The following is a 12699-nucleotide window of genomic DNA, read 5'->3' on the forward strand; positions in this document are numbered from 1 at the left end:
CAGTACCCCCTACTCTTTCGAAAGAACAGGCCAGGGATCGAAAAATCAGGCATCATGAGGGCTACTATTTCGAAAAAAAAGGGCCTGCGGTGTGTCTACACTTTTTCTTTCTAAAGAAGCTTTCAAAAGGAGGCGTTCTCCCTGAAGCAGGAAAGGAAGAGCGATTTTGAAATGATCATCACATTCTTTCAATTTACTTTCAAAAAAACGCTTTTTGTGTGTAGATGCTCCAAGGGATCTTTCGAAAGAGCCCCCTTCTTTCAACAAAATCTTTTGAAAGAACTTGCTAGCGTAGACACAGCCCATGTCTATATGCCACTTGTTCCAGCCAGAATTAATGCAACTCACCACTAACTCTGCAGTCTCCTGCTGCTTGCTCCAGCCTCCTCAATTCCCTGGAAGAGCAGGGACACAGCCAACCTCAGGCGGACCAACCTCAGGAGCCAAATTATGAGACCGGCTTAAAACAATGAAGCAAAAGAGAAATAGACAACTCATTTTGGGTCTTTTTATGTGCCTTTACTCTCTGAGCTAGGAGGACACACTCAGGTCATGCTTTCAGCCTTTTCTTTACAAACCTGAGGGCTTGAAAGACTTTTTACATGAAAGCTGAGGGTGTACCCACACTCCAGAGGTGACATGTAACTGGCCCCCACTCACCAACAAATGCAGCAAGCAGTCACTGTTGGCTGGAAATTGGCTGCGGTGAAGGGGACCTGCTGGCCAAGAGGAGGCAGTGCTGCAGGGACTGTGATGATGGACAAGCAGGAGGAGCAGCTGGCCCTGCACAATGCAGCTGTGCTAAACCACCAGCCTTGCACCCCCAACCCCATCAGCGACTGGACTCTCACGCCCACTGCTGGTGGGTGGGCAGCTGGTGAGCAAGGATCTGGCCAACTGCAGGGCCACGCCAGTATTGTTGGGAGCGGAAAAACAGAAAACACGGGCCAACTGGCCCATTTAAAAAAAAAATTAGGACAGCTGCCAGAGGGCTTAAATACAGGACTGTCCCTTTAAATATGCAACAGCTGTTCACCCTCCTTAGTAGATGTTGATTTGACTGAAATATCTAGTGGATTTCAGAACAGTAATTATGATTCTGCTCAGGTGTAATTTAAAAACTGAGACTCTCTCCCTTTGTTTCCTTTAGGGGCTGCATTGCTTCTGGTAAGTAAAGCTTGTTCTGCATCAGACTTATTTAAAATGTGGGGCTGGACTGAACCCTTTTCTAGTCCTTGTGAATGATCACAAGAAAGGATGTGGATGCACTGGAGTGGGTTCAGTGAGGGGCAATGAAAATGTTTAGGAGTCTGGAGCACGTGACCTTAAGGAGATGCTGAGAGATTTGGGGTTATTTAGTTTGCAGAAGAGAAGACAGGGATGATTTGATAGCAGCCTTCAACTTCCTCAAGGGGAATTATAAAGAAGATGCAAAGAGGCAGTTCTCAGCAGGGACAGATGGCAGAACAAGGAGACTAAAGGGGGATGTGATAGAGGTATATAAAATTATGAGTGGTGTGGAGAAAATGGACAAGGAAAAATTATTTTTCTTGTTCCCATAATATCAGAACTAGAAGACACCAAATGAAATTAATGGGCAGCAGGTTTAGAACAAATAAAAAGAAATTGTGCTTCACACAGCGCACACTCAACCTGTGGAACTCCTTGCCAGAAGAAGCGGTGAAGGCTAGGACTATAACAGGGCTTAAAAAAGAGAGAGATAAATTCATGGAGGTTAGGTCCATTACTGATTACTAGCCAGGATGGGTAAGGAATGGAGCCCTAGTCTCTATCAGAAGCTGGAAATGAATGGCAGGGGGGAGATCATTACCTGTTCAGTTCACTCCCTCTTGGGCAACTGATATTGGCCACTGTTGGCAAACAGGCTACTGGAAGAGATGGACCTTCTGTCTGACCCAGGATGGCCATTCTTATGTTCTAGTGGTCTGAAGTTAAGGTGGGGGAGGTGTTGGTTGGATATTGGGAAAAACTATTTCACCAGGAGGGTGGCGAAGCACTGGAATTTGTTGCCTAGAGAGGTGGTGGAATCTCCATTCCTAGAGGTTTTTAAGTCCCAGCTTGACAGAGTCTTGGCTGGGATGATTTAGTTGGGCTTGATCCTGCTTTAGGCAGGGGGCTGGACTCGATGACCTCCTGAGGTCCCTTCCTGCCATAGGATTCTATGATTCTATGACCACCGTGAAAAGAAGAGAATGCAAATCCAGGAATTCCGGGTGGATTCCATCGTGGACTTTTCGAGCCCTAGCAAAAATCTGTCATGGCCACCTTACTGGATTGCAGGGTGTGAGCTGGATTCCACTGGACTGACTCCTCTTGGGCCTTGACAGTGCTGATGGTGGGAGCAGATGCTTCGGGTTGCACAAGAATTAAATTGCAAGTATGTGATTATATTTTCTGGTCATAGTAAATACTTTGGATTACGGTAGAAGTCACTGCTGACAGCAATACTTAACTCTCACATGGGGGGGAGGTGGGCTTTTCACCCATAGACTTCCAAGGGCTCAAGTAAAGTGAAGAGCATTGTTCCCAGCACAGAGAGAGGTTAAGTGGCATAGAGGAGATCACCCACCACTTTCTTCAAATCTCTCCTTCATTTCTTCCTCTGCTATGATACTTATATCTCTCTCCCATCTGGCCTTTGATAGGGAAATGACAAACTGTGACGTATGATTTTCTGATCAATGGCATTTGTTTTAGTGTTACTCATTCCTTCCTTAAACCAAAGCTCTCAACTCATACATTTGTCTCTCCATGAAACTTGAAAATGTACAGTGCAGTGGCTCTAACATCTCTCCTGTATGGATCTGAGATGTGGATTCTAGAGACGTTGCATTAAACAGCTTGAATAATTTCACATGTGCTCCCTCTGCTCAATAAGGAGCATTCTCTAGCTGAATGGAGTGACTCATGTGAAGGTCCTTAAGAGACCATATCCAACCAGCACTAAGGAAATGTTGCTTAGGTGGACTGGACATGCCATAAGAATGGAAGACCGCTGACTCCCAGGACAGGCTTTGTATGGAAAGCTGAGTCAGGGCAAAAGAAAAAAGGGTCATCCAGATAACTGCTTTGAAGATCATCTGAAAAGCAACCTCCAGCGAGCTGGTATCTATCCCAATGCACTTGAGCCAATGGCTCAGAGCAGTACTAGACCGGCAGGTCGCTGGTGGAGCAGGATTGACAAAATCATCTCCTGGCTGCATGTGGGAGGCACCACAGAGCTGCTTCATGCACCACCATAGATATAGACTTCCTATGCCCTTGGTGCAGCTGCATTTGGACTTCAGCTTTATATGCATAACCATGCATGAGAGCTGCGATGGTGTTGTCAGCAATGGATTACCAGCACCCATTCCGCCACACCGCACCCATCTGTTCCACTCTCCCAGCACGTCCTGTCCGATCCACATACTGTGATCAATCTAAGTGAGGGACTGCTTCTTTGTGACTTCTCTGTTCGGTACCTTGCCCAAGGAGCCCTTAATCTTTGATTGAGGTTCCTCAGCATGAAACTAATACACATTGTAATAAAGTCAATGGCATAGCTGGAATAAAATTGGCAATTCCTAATGCCAAATGCTTTGTTCTAACCACTGGGCAACATTCTCTTTGCAGGCTGATTTGCCACAGAGACTCAGTGGATTAGGTCTTTTGCACAGGCCGAAACCTCTCTAATCCAGCATTCTCTCACATAGCAACATCTGTGGTCTAGCACAATTTCAGTTAGTTGGATTCAGCGTTCTGTCCTGTTATTTAGCTGTAATTTACCCCTAAATGTAAGAGCCCAATAAGCTGTGGAAGTGCTGGTAATGTTGCTAAACAATATTGACCTCCCATAGTTCGACAAATTCTCTCCTTCAGCATCAGTCAGTCCCCAGAGTGCCAGCCTAGAGAGATTCAGCCTGTACCGTGGAGCTGTCATGAAGAGGTAAACCCTGAGATCCTTAATTCATTTTTACGGAGTCTTTATCAAAACAAACTGTATTGTCTGCTTTAAAAAATTAAAAAGATTCACATAACCCAAGTATTGTGCAGCTCCTTAGGAACAGTGCAAACCATGCAGAAGAATATATCTGATTATAAGAGACAATTCAGGCTCACCACTTGTGAGGTACATCTAGCACTTTTAAACAGACTCATAATGACAACTCTGATGACAAATGGATGATTCAATTAAATCAAATTCAATAAACAACACAAAGGAAAAGAACTATCCATGTTTTCCATTGTGTGTCTAGTAGTATTTTAAAAATTCAGCTAAGTTAGATTAAAATGAAACATGCCACTTGTTTGTATAGATCTATTTGTCTGGGTGGATTTTATCAGCAACAGGCATGCTTAGGATATGTCTACATCAGAGTTTCTCGCAATAAAATTGTTGGTAGCCTCACATTGCAGCCACTGTCTCTTGCTGGTGGCTGCTCTAACAATTTTTCCAGGGCCAAATCCTGCCACACCCTGAAGCCAAAGCCCAAGTTCCTGTCCACCAAGGATGGTTGGTAAGGGGAAAATAACAAGGCCGCACATTCAAGAGCCATAGCTGGGCATGGCAGAGCCCCCACCCAACAACCTCTGCCCGTGATCACAAAAAAATCCATCCATGGACACCTATGACCACAGTGGCTTTCGCTTTCCTGATTACCCCCTGGCATTCTCAAGCCATATATTTATACTCCTCCTTAGTCATCTGTCCAAGTTTCCATCTTTTCTGAGTTTAAGTATGTCAAGGATTTCCCTTGTAAGCCAAGCTGGTCGCCTACCATATTTGCTTTTCTTACTGCGCATCAGGATGGTTTGTTCATGTGCCTTCAGTAAGACCTCTTTAAAATACTGCTCATTCTCCTGAACTCCTCTCCCCTTCATATTAGCTTCCCAGGGGGTCCTGCCCATCAGTTCTCTTACGGAGTCAAAGTTTGCTGTTTTGAAATTAAGGATCTGTATTTTACTACTCACCTTTCTGCCTTTTGTCAGAATCCTGAAATCTACCATCTCATGGTCACTGCAGCCCAGGTTGCCACCCACTTATATTTCGCCTACTAGTTCTTCCTTGTTTGTGAGCAACAGGTCAAGCTGTGCACAGCCCCAGTCAGTTCCTTCAGCAGTTGTACCAGGAAGTTATCCCCAACATTCTCCAAAAACTTCCTGGATGGTCTGTGTGCTGCTGTATTGGTCTCCCAACAAATGTCTGGGTGATTAAAGTCCCATGAGAACCAGCACCTGTGATTTGGAAGCTTCTCTTAGTTGTCTGAAGAAATCCTCATCTGCCTGATCTGGTGGCCTGTAGCAGACACCAAACACAATATCACTTCGGTTGCTTCCACTTCTAAACTTAACCCAAAGACACTCAACTGTCTCTTCTCCGTCCATATACTGGAGCTCTGAGCAATCATATGCTCTCTCATATAAATTGCAACTCCTCCTTTTCTCCCCTGCCTGTCCTTCCTGCACAATTTATATCCTTCCCTGACAGTGCTCCAGTTATGTGAGTCATCCCACCAAGTCCTCATTATTCCAATCACCTCATACTTCTTTGACTGTGCCAGGGTCTCTAATTCTTCCTGTTTGTTTCCCAGGCTTCTTGCATTCATGTACAAACACCTTAGATAATAAGGTGAATGGCCTATTCTCTCCTTTTGAATGAGTGGTCCTCCTTTGTTGTACCTTCTTCCTTCCTCACTTACCTCAGGGCTTGTGTCACCATCCCCCAATGAACCTAGTTTAAACCCCACCTCACTAGATTTCCAAGCCTTTCTGAAAAGACACTCTTTCCTCTCTTTGTTAGGAGGATCCCAGCACTTCCTAGCAACCCTTGCTCTCGAAACAGAATCACATGGTCAAAGAAACCAAATCTCTCTCTCTGACACCACCTGCTCAACCACACATTTACTTCCATGATTCAACAATCTCCACCTGGACCCCTTTCTTCAAGATGAAGGATGGATGACAGTACCATTTGTGCTCAGTATTCCTTGATTTTCCTTCCCAGAGTTACATAATCCACAGTGATCCGCTCAAGGTCATTATTTGCTGTGTCATTGGTTCCCATGTGGAGAAGTAGGAAGGGGTAATAATCCACGGGACTGATGATTTTTGGAAGTCTCTGTCACATCCTGGGTTCTAGCTCCTGGTAAGCAGCAAACTCCCTGAGATTCCAGGTCTGGCCAGCAGATAGATAATTCAGTCCCTCTTAGGAGGGAGTCTCCAACCACCACTGCCCATCTTCTCTTCTTGGAGGTGGTGGTCGTAGAACTGCCATTCCTAGGACTACTCATCCCATGCCTTTCAGCCAGTGGGGTCTTCTTCTGATCCCTTCTCTGAGAGGCCTCTGCCACAGCATTCTCCACTATATCACCCATGCAGAGAGCTTGAAAGTGGTTGTTTACCTCTACAGGAATTGTAGATAACTGAATTGGCTTTCGTCTCCTGGAGGCTACATGCTTCCTGTTTTCTTCCTCAGTTTCTACTGCCCTCCTTGATTGCTCAGCCTGCTGTGCCTGCAATACTAGATGATGCCTTCTCTCAAGTAAGTCTTCACCTTCTCTGGTGGACTGAAGGGTTGATATTAGCACCTCAAGTCCTCTGACCTTCTCTTCCAAGACTGTGACTAGCTTGCACTTGGTATGCATGCAGATCTGTGTAGGGCACCAGAAAATTTGGTGCACCGCAGAGTCTTAATGTCTGACACCTGCCTCTTCCTATCTCTGTTCTGTGGCTCTGCTTGCTTGGAAGAGGATCTAGTTGACTTAAAAGTGAAAAGCCCTGCCAGGCCTATTAGTAGAACATGGAACCTGTGAAATAGCCATTTAAAGAAGGAGGGATAGCTCAGTGATTTGGGTATTGACCTGCTAAAACCACAGTTGTGAGCTCAGCCCTTGGGGGAGGAGGGGGGAGGCACTTAGGAATCTGAGGCATTTTTTTTTACATATCTGTCAGGAATGGTGACAGGTCCTGCTGTGAGGGGAGGGAACTAGATGCAATGACCTTTGAAAGTCCCTTCTAATTCTAAAAAAAGAGATAATGAAACCATTTAACAGGCATTGGCCAACCCCAACTATATACTGTCAGTTTCTGAATGTACTGTGTTAGTTGACAGGACGTTAGTTTAAAATGTGCTTTCAAACTATTTTATTAGCCTGTTGCTGAAGATTATAAAATCACATCTCTAAAAAAATTATCCTCCTTCCCCACCAGGGCTGCTGTCAGGCATATGGGCACCAGTTTAATAGTACTGCGTGAAAACCCATAAATGCTCAGGATGTCCCTGACACTGGTCTACACTGCAAGGGGAGCTGTCATTTAAGCACATTTCGGCACATCTGCATACACTGCAATTGAGCTAGCATGGGTAATGGTAGCAGGGTAGGCATGGCAGAACATGACAGCCACCATAATACATACCCGAGGTCTCTACTGGGCTTGTATTGTGGTTTCCAAAGCCTATGCCATCACGTCTACACATCATTATTACCAGTGCCCACGACATTAAAGGGAGAATAGGTACACTTTCCCATACTACAATGACACCGTCACCTGTCGCGTACCAACAGAGCCCCGGCCTTCCTCCTCTCTAAGTCAGTGGTGAGACGGGACTGACGTTGATAGACCAGAACTATGCTCAGATGTCAGGACCTAAGAACACCTGTTACATCCTCACTGAGGGTATTTTGGGAACTAATTAGTTAATGATTGGCAGGAGCTTGGAACATATGCAGCTCAGCCCAAAGTCAATCAGAATCTTAGTATGGCTTCAGTGGGCATTGGATCGGTGCCAGATCAGCAGAGGCACACCCACAACCCTTGCTAGGTGCATCCCTTCTCCATACATGGTGCTGTGTAAGAAAAGGGGCAGGCCCATTTCCCTATTGCCCCCCCCCAAAAAAAAACCTTCCCCCTTCCCCCTTGTGGTCAACTAATCACCTGCACTGTTACCAGTCCGGTCATTTTCCAGCCCCAGTGTGTCAAGTCACAGGCCAAGGACAGACAGTATCATGGCATTCGCCTCAACACAGAGCCAACCAGGGATAGCTATTAAGTTTATCTACTCCAAGCTACTACAAATCATTCACAAGGTACACATTAACAAGCTTAAGCACTCCAGGATGTATATATCTGGACAAGAGGCAATTTGCACGCTTACGCCCTCTTCTGACCCGGGGGGTTCCAGTCCCAAATCATCTCACGTCAGGGCTGCAGTGGACATTGCCCCAGCTGGGAGAATGTCCGAGACACCCCTGAGGCAGAGAGTCCCCAGTGAAACTCAGGTAGGGTGGGACCTCAGAGTGATTTGATCCCTTCACTGTTCACTGGGTGTGCGCATTCTGGCTCGGCGCCATTTTTAATGTTCTTATGGGGCAGAAGCCAAGGTTGCCCTGGTTACCGGTTTCTCTAGGTGCCCACATCTAAACACAGGTGTGAGGGCTGATGTGACTGTCTCGTGTTTATGTTTATGGGGTCCAAGGCTGTAACAGGGGTGGGAACTTGGTTGTTCCAGAGGAATGGAAGTTCCCGCTCTTGCTCTCTGAGGCCTGCAGGCTGTTTTCTAAGGCCTTTAGGCCTGCAGAAAGGTCTGTTGGCTTTGTGTGCATACAAAGACTCCCTCTAGCATCAGTTCCTGGGGAAGACTGAGTGCCACTGAAGTGGACAGCAGGAGGAGATGAGTGGGCAGCAAGTTCATTACTTTCTCCCTCCTCAGCTCCAGAGCGGGAGGAGGGAAAGCAGAGCCAGCCACTGTCTGTGCCAGCAGTGAGGTGGTGGGAAACATTGCAACCCATGGCCAGGGTCTGTCCCGAGAAGGAAGTGGTCCTTGGAGGATGCAACTGGGAGGCTGGGTGAGAAGGAAGAAAGCTGGGTACGCACTCAAAGAGAACCTGAGGGAAAACAGCAGAGGCTAGGGCATCAGGGGGCACTGCAGCCAGCCAGTAGCACAGGCAAGGGCCTGAAGGGGTATCTGCAAAGCCCCTCAGGACTCTTGAAGGTGCCCCAGAATCACAGAGTTAGCCCGGGGAAAGAGTTGCTGTGCTCTGACGGGGTGTGGTGCTCAAGGGGCAGGGCCTGTGGTCCTAAGGGAAGGCAGAAAAGCCAGGTTCTGTGGGGTGAGGCCTGAAGTGGAAGTCTTGCCCCACAAGTGGAGCATTACACTCACAGGGGCTGGCAGGGGAACCACTGTACAAACAGGGCAACATGGGCTGGCTCGCCCTGAAACAATGGAGCCTACGGCTGAATCCTGAGCCATACGTATGGGTGTGGAGGCTGTTGTGGCACCCCCATGTTTTGCACCCAGCTTCCCCACACCCAGGGGCTGGCCTGCTGCTGACTCATTGCCTGCTACACCATCCCCAGGTCCCAGCCTCAGAACACCACCCCCAGGGGCCAGTCCATCAGCCCTAAAGACTCCGCTGCCACTCAGGGTCCTACCAGTGGTCCAGAGCTCAGCAGCTGCCTCTAGTTGGGGTGAATCTGCCACCTCTCCAGACCGGAGGGACTGGACGCCATTTGTGGCAATGGCTTCTGGTCCAGAGCGAGCCCAGCCGAGGCGGATAAGGGGCATGAACAGGTATGTGGGAGGGCACAGCTCAGCACCTGCAATCTGAACATTGTTCCAGCACCACTTCCCTAAGCAGGGACATTGTTCAGGCTGATAAATCATTGCCTCTGTGATGGAAATGGGTGAAAGGGGTATCCAGGCATGAGGCCTGAGAAGCCCTAACCCCAGAGTGACCTGCCCCCAAAGGCTAAGGAAGGACTGTGGATTGCATCTGTTGGGGGAGGAGGGAGTATTTACAACCTTTCTTCCACCCTTAGCAAATAATTGTTTAGTTAAGCCAATGTGTTTGAGTGATTCTTGGGCTCCCACCCAGTTTTAGACCCTATAGAGTATAGGAACTGAAACTCCTGCAGTGCTGGCCGCTGTTTCCTGGTGCACATGGCTGTCAAAGACTGCACTGCCCAGGGCTGGCATTTCCCCTGGGTGATGAGTGTGATGTACCAGCTTTTTTACATCTGATGCCTCCACCTCCCAACAGCTGCCTGTAGCCTGTGGTGGCCTCTTATCCCATAACTCAACCCTCCAGCCAAGTCACAGATGAGTCCCACATTTTTGGGCAACAGTCTCCAAACTCGGAACATGAAAAACTTCTTCTCCTTCCCAGCATCAACGCTTGGCATGCTCGTTGCCCCTCCCCCAGGCTCTGTGGAGTTGCTCCTCATGCTGGTTCCCACAGCTTTCACCCTGAATGCTGATCTGCTCTCCCCCTGAGAGGGGACCATTACAAGGAGTAGAAACATGGATTCTCGTCCTTTAGATGGTGCACAGATTCCTGGGGCGTTGTGCCCAACTGTTCTCTATCAATGGCTAGATGGGAGGGACAATTGCCAGGGGTTTGTCATGGGGCCACAGTATGGGAAAGGTTGGAAACATTGGGGTAAATCATTCTCCCCTTGGGAAATAGTCTAGCCATGTTAGTCTGCAGCTTTCCAAAACTCAAGCAGTCCTGTATCACTTTAAAGATTAAGAATTTCATTTAAGAAGAATTTCAGTGTAAAAATTTAAGAATTTCAGTTTAAGAAGCTAATGAACTGTTGTGGATAAGACCCACTTCATCAGCTTGTCTTACCCATGAACGTTTAGTAGTAGGCATCCTTCAGTCTGCATAGACTATGGATCGCTCCTTTATAGTTCCAATTGAGGACTTCATTTACAGCGTCTACTGTGACTATGAAGGCCCACACGAAAGTGACAGTCCTTGCTGCATCTCTTGCAGATGTGGTGGGTGTCTGGCAAGTCCTTAGTGTGCTTTCTGTGTGCTCGCTTCTCCTCTGCTAGCTGTCTGATCTTCATCTCGCCCTTCTGAAGGCCCTTGTGTAACCCCTGCCTCCATCTGCTGCGGTCGTCTGCTAGTTCTTCCCAGTTGTTCAGCTCGATGTCTACTTCTCTGAGGTCTCTCTTGCAGACATCTTTGTAGCGCAACTGGGGGCGTTCGGGAGGTCTTTTGCCAGCGGCTAGCTCACCATACAGGATGTCTTTTGGAATCCTTCCATCATTCATCCTGTGGGCGTGGCCAAGCCAGTGAAGCCGACACTGCCTGAGGAGGGTGTGCATGGTTGGGATTCCAGCTTGCTCGAGGATGGCGGTGTTGGTCACTCTGTCCTTCCATGATATTCCAAGGATGCGCCTGAGGCAGCGCAAGTGGAAGACGTTCAGCCTTTTTTCCTGTCGGGCATACAGGGTCCAAGTCTCGCTGTCATAAAGGAGGGTGCTGAGGATGCAGGCTCTGTAGACTTGCATTTTGGTGTGAGTGTACAGCTTGTTGTTATTCCACACTCTCTTGCTGAGTCTGGACAGAGTTGTGGCCGCTTTTCCGATCCTCCTATTTAGCTCAGTGTCCAACGACAGGGTGTCAGTGATGGTGGACCCGAGGTAAACGAACTTGTGGACGACCTCTAACGTATAGTTGTCAATGCTGATTGATGGGGATTCAGCAACACCCTGACCTTGTACATTTGTCTTCTTTAGGCTGATGGTAAGCCCAAAGTCCTTGCACGCTTTGGAGAACTGATCCAGCAGTTTTTGAAGCTGGTCTTCTGTGTGAGACACTACAGCAGCATTGTCTGCAAACAGCATATCTGTGATGACGACTTTCTGCACCTTAGACTTAGCTTTCAGCCTTGCAAGGTTAAACAGTTTCCCATCAGATCGTGTGTGCATCAAGATGTCCTCTGTTGAAGATCCAAAGGCATGCTTCAGGAGGAGAGTGACGAAGATCCCGAACAATGTTGGAGCAAGCATGCATCCTTGTTTGATGCCGCTCCTGATTCTGAAAGCATCCCATAATGCACCGTCATATTGGATGGTTCCTCTCATGTCTTCATGGAACGACTGGATCATCTTGAGTAACCGTGGAGGACAGCCTATCTTGTGGAGCAGTTTGAACAGTCCATCCCTGCTGACCAAGTCAAAGGCCTTGGTCAGGTCGATGAAGGCTATGTAGAGTGGCTTCCTCTGCTCCCTGCACTTCTCCTGCAGCTGCCTCACAGAGAAGACCATGTCAATGGTAGACCTCTCTGCGCGGAATCCACACTGCGATTCGGGGTACACCCTCTCAGCAATCTTCTGGAGTCTGCCATGAACACTTATCACCTAATAAATAAAACTGTTAGTCTTCAAAATGCTACAAGACTTCTTGTTCTCCCCTTGGGGTGCATTAGCCACTCAGGGAATGGATTTGCCTCCTTCTGGTCCTAATACAACTCTGCCATGAAGCCTCTAGGGTTTCCATGCCAGTCCCAATAGCCTGGATATAGGAGGACGGTTGGTTAGATAAGCATTGATATGCTGCTCATAAAACAACAATACAAATGAAATCTGATACCAGTATGACTAACTAATAAAAGACTCCAGCTCAGATGTGACCTGGATAAACAAGTTCCATGATACCAATCGAGTGATCAGGGTTGGATAGATAAGTTGGCTACCAAAAGAAAATTACAACTAATATATATACTACCAGTCAGAACGTGGAACATCAGAACACTGCGGGTGGCTGGAAAGTTAGAGCTGCTTTGAAAGGAAATGGAGAGATACCAATGTGATATAACTGGAACGGCAGAGATGTGTTGGACAGCATTGGGAGAGATGTGCAGTTGCAAAGTCATTTGGTCAGCACATGAAATGAAACATGA

The sequence above is a fragment of the Carettochelys insculpta genome, chromosome 2 (genome assembly GCF_033958435.1).
Source record: "Carettochelys insculpta isolate YL-2023 chromosome 2, ASM3395843v1, whole genome shotgun sequence".
NCBI lineage: Eukaryota > Metazoa > Chordata > Testudines > Carettochelyidae > Carettochelys > Carettochelys insculpta.